The sequence below is a fragment of the Sinocyclocheilus anshuiensis genome, unplaced genomic scaffold (genome assembly GCF_001515605.1).
Source record: "Sinocyclocheilus anshuiensis isolate Anshui unplaced genomic scaffold, SAMN03320099.WGS_v1.1 scaffold1163, whole genome shotgun sequence".
NCBI lineage: Eukaryota > Metazoa > Chordata > Actinopteri > Cypriniformes > Cyprinidae > Sinocyclocheilus > Sinocyclocheilus anshuiensis.
In genome coordinates this window covers 1,069,974-1,073,258 of record NW_015544295.1, presented here as the reverse complement: position 1 = coordinate 1,073,258, position 3,285 = coordinate 1,069,974, and the positions used below count along the sequence as shown (strand labels likewise).

Genomic DNA, 3,285 nt, shown 5'->3' with positions numbered 1-3,285 from the left:
AAAAATCATTAGGATATTAAGTAAAGATCATGTTCCATGAAGATATTTTGTAAATTTCCTACTGTAAATATATTAAAACTTAATTTTTGCTAAGAACCTCATTTGGACAACTTTAAAGGCGATTTTCTCAATATTTTGATGGGTTTGCACCCCCAGATTCCAGATTTTCAAATAGTTGTATCTCGGCCAAATATTGTCCTATCCTAACAAACCACACATCAATGGAAAGCTGATTTATGCAGCTTTCAGATGATGTATAAATCTCAATTTTCGAAAAATTGACCCTTATGACTGGTTTTCTGCTGGGATTTGGAGGCTCTGGTGCGTGGAGGGACTGGGCTCTGTGGGTTGCCTCCTGGCCTGGCTCCTCCTGCGTCTCACCAGGTTCAAGACCTGTGCGTTGCACCTCACTCTCCCGCTCCAAACATTTCATTCTAGCCTGATGGATTTTTAGGCCCCGATGATTCTTGCACAGCTTTCCGCAAATGCATGTCACATTCATCGTCTGTCCATTTGCATGGATTGTTAACCTTTGGTCCGTCCGATTGGAGATCTCATCCTCCGCCCCTCTTGGGATCTCCTGGGGGTATCTCTCTATAGAGCTTTCCATAGCTTATTTGGGTTCTCTCTCACGAAAGACACAGGCTGGGTTGCTAACCCGTACTGTCCCAGGTGCCGTCTTTCCGTGCCGTCAACTCTCTCTCCAGTAGTCAACCAAACTATTCTTGGTTGTCACCTAGTCTATTTCTAGGAGTCACTGGCTGAGCCAGACATTAACTATACAAGAAACATCTCATGAATGCACTGGGACGCATCCTCAGTGATGTACCCTGGGGTCATTGGGTGTTTCGGGTCTCGCAACATCATACACCCTCGCCCAGGCGACCCAGCTGGGGTTGATCAAGCCCCGACTTGCGTCCAAGTAGCAGCCCATGGATCAGCCCTCTTAAACCAAAGCCACCTTGTGGCCTTCTCTGCAGCTTCGCTCGCGGCTTGAATGGCCCTCTTCTTGGCCACCCCTGTAATGCCCAAACGACTGAGGACTTTGCAAAGTGAACGTCCTGCAAAGCCTCTACAGCCGACTTCTATAGGCTCATAGAAGGTTCTCCAGCCTCTCTCCCTGCACTTCTCCACCAGTTCCTGGTACTTAGCGCGTTTCCTTTCATTTGCTTCCGCAATACGCTCTTCCCAGGGAACCGTAAGTTCCAGCATGATTAGCTGTTTTGAAACCTCGGAGGTAACTATCATGTCTGGGCGGAGACTTGTTGTTACAATGTGCTGAGGGAACCTCAGCTGTTTTCCCAGGTCGACCTGCAGCTGCCAAACAGAAAAAATAGAAAGCTAGTGTTTTTTTTTAAATAAAAATAAAAAAAGATAAATATAAAGTGCGAGCAGCTACTGGTAGCCAGTGCAAATTGATGAACAGAGGTGTGACGTGTTCTTTTCGGCTCATTAAAGATTAATCTTGCAGCGGCATTTTGGATTAATTGTAGAGGTTTGATAGAACTGGCTGGAAGACCTGCCAAGAGAGCATTGCAATAGTCCAGCCTGGATAGAACAAGAGCTTGAACAAGGAGTTGTGTTGCATGTTCTGAAAGAAAGGGCCTGATCTTCCTAATGTTGTATAAAGCAAATCTGCAGGACCGGGCAGTTTTAGCAATGTGGTCTGAGAAATTCAGCTTATCATCAATCACAACTCCAAGGTTTCTAGCCGTTTTTGAAGGAGTTATGCTTGATGAGCCTATCTGGATGGTGAAATTTTGATATTTCACCATCCAGTAAAATGGTGGAAATATTTTATATTATTTTGTGCTATCTGAAATAACACAGATGTTAAATCACAGACTGTTTGTGAGTGTTTCTCACAGGTATCTGGTTTCTTCACTGAAAGCGAAGCACGCTGCAAGGAAGCTGGATCGTACAAAAAGGACAGGCATGCAGAACACCAGCGATCCCATCATTCAGCCTGCAGGATTTTACATTGCTGCATTGAGTTCAATGCTTTACAGTAATGTCTATGTCATGTTCCTCACTGTGATTTATGTGATCACAATCATGTGCAATGTCTTTCTGATAGCCATCATTTTCTATGACCATCGACTGCATGTCCCAAAGTTCATGGCTGTTGGTAGTCTGGCTTTGGTTGATCTTGTTCTCAGCACCTCTCTTGTGCCTGGCATGATAAAGACTTAAATTGTTCTTGACAATTTTGTGCCATTTAAACTGTGCCTTCTGCAAATGTTCACTTACTATAATTTTTTATCACTTGAATCACTTTCCTTATGTATTCCCTCTTATGACAGGTTCATTGCAATCTGCTTCCCTTTGAAACAGAAGTCTATAAACACAAACATCAGAATGGCCTATATAATCTGTGCAGTTTGGTTCTTTAATTATGTTAGATCACTGTACGGTCCTTAATCCATCTCAACCATGCCATTTTCTGGCTCTCTTAAGGTCAACAGCAATTTTTGCGATTTTGCTCCTGTTTTAAGACTCTCCTGTAACAACATTACAACCCAGTGGACTTTTGCCACTACTTCAACAATTTTGCCACTACTCTCTTCAATGTTGTACCTTTGACTTTGATTTTCTTGACCTACATGGGTATACTGATTGCTGTATTCAGAATGAAAAATAATCAGAGCCGTTATAAGGCGCTGGGCACGTGCTCCGAGTACCTCATATTAGTGGCCATTTTCTTCATTCCAATTTTTATCATCTTCAATCTTGGACATTTTGGAATTGTTATAAACCCAAATGTAAGAACAGTGTGCTTGTCTTTGTCATCCCTCCTTCCACCCTATGTGAATCCCATCCTCTACTCACTGAAAACTAAAGAGATTCAAAGCCGGATTCGCTCTTTGTTAATCCAGAGACTGTCTATTCATCCTCTGAATATACATTATTAATGTAGAACATAACTGTGTGAAGTGCTAAGATTATTTATAATGTTCACTTGGAGGCTTTCTGTGATGCTTCCTTTTGTGGTATTTATAAAATGCATGGTTTTTCAGTAATAATTTCACTAATTATACATTTTGCTCTGCAGTTAATTTGTAAAAAAAAAACAAAAAAAACAAGAATCTTCTTTTATAACTTCCACCATTTAGTCATTTGCTGGTTGCTTTCAAACATATTTTAAATAATGTAAATCTCCATGTTAGTCCATTTCCCAGCATGTTTGTTTTACTTCTTTTCCCCTGTATCTGTCTCTGATGAAAATCAATAGACACTTGGTCTCCAAAGTGCAAAGCTGGTACAATGTTTATTTACTGTAACTCA

At 41.4% G+C, this 3,285-nt stretch overlaps 1 pseudogene; it reads left to right on the top strand.

The window, feature by feature from the left end:
• Positions 1-1,935: 1,935 nt before the first annotated feature.
• On the top strand, positions 1,936-2,912 carry LOC107698078 (olfactory receptor 10A4-like; annotated as a pseudogene).
• Positions 2,913-3,285: the final 373 nt, after the last annotated feature.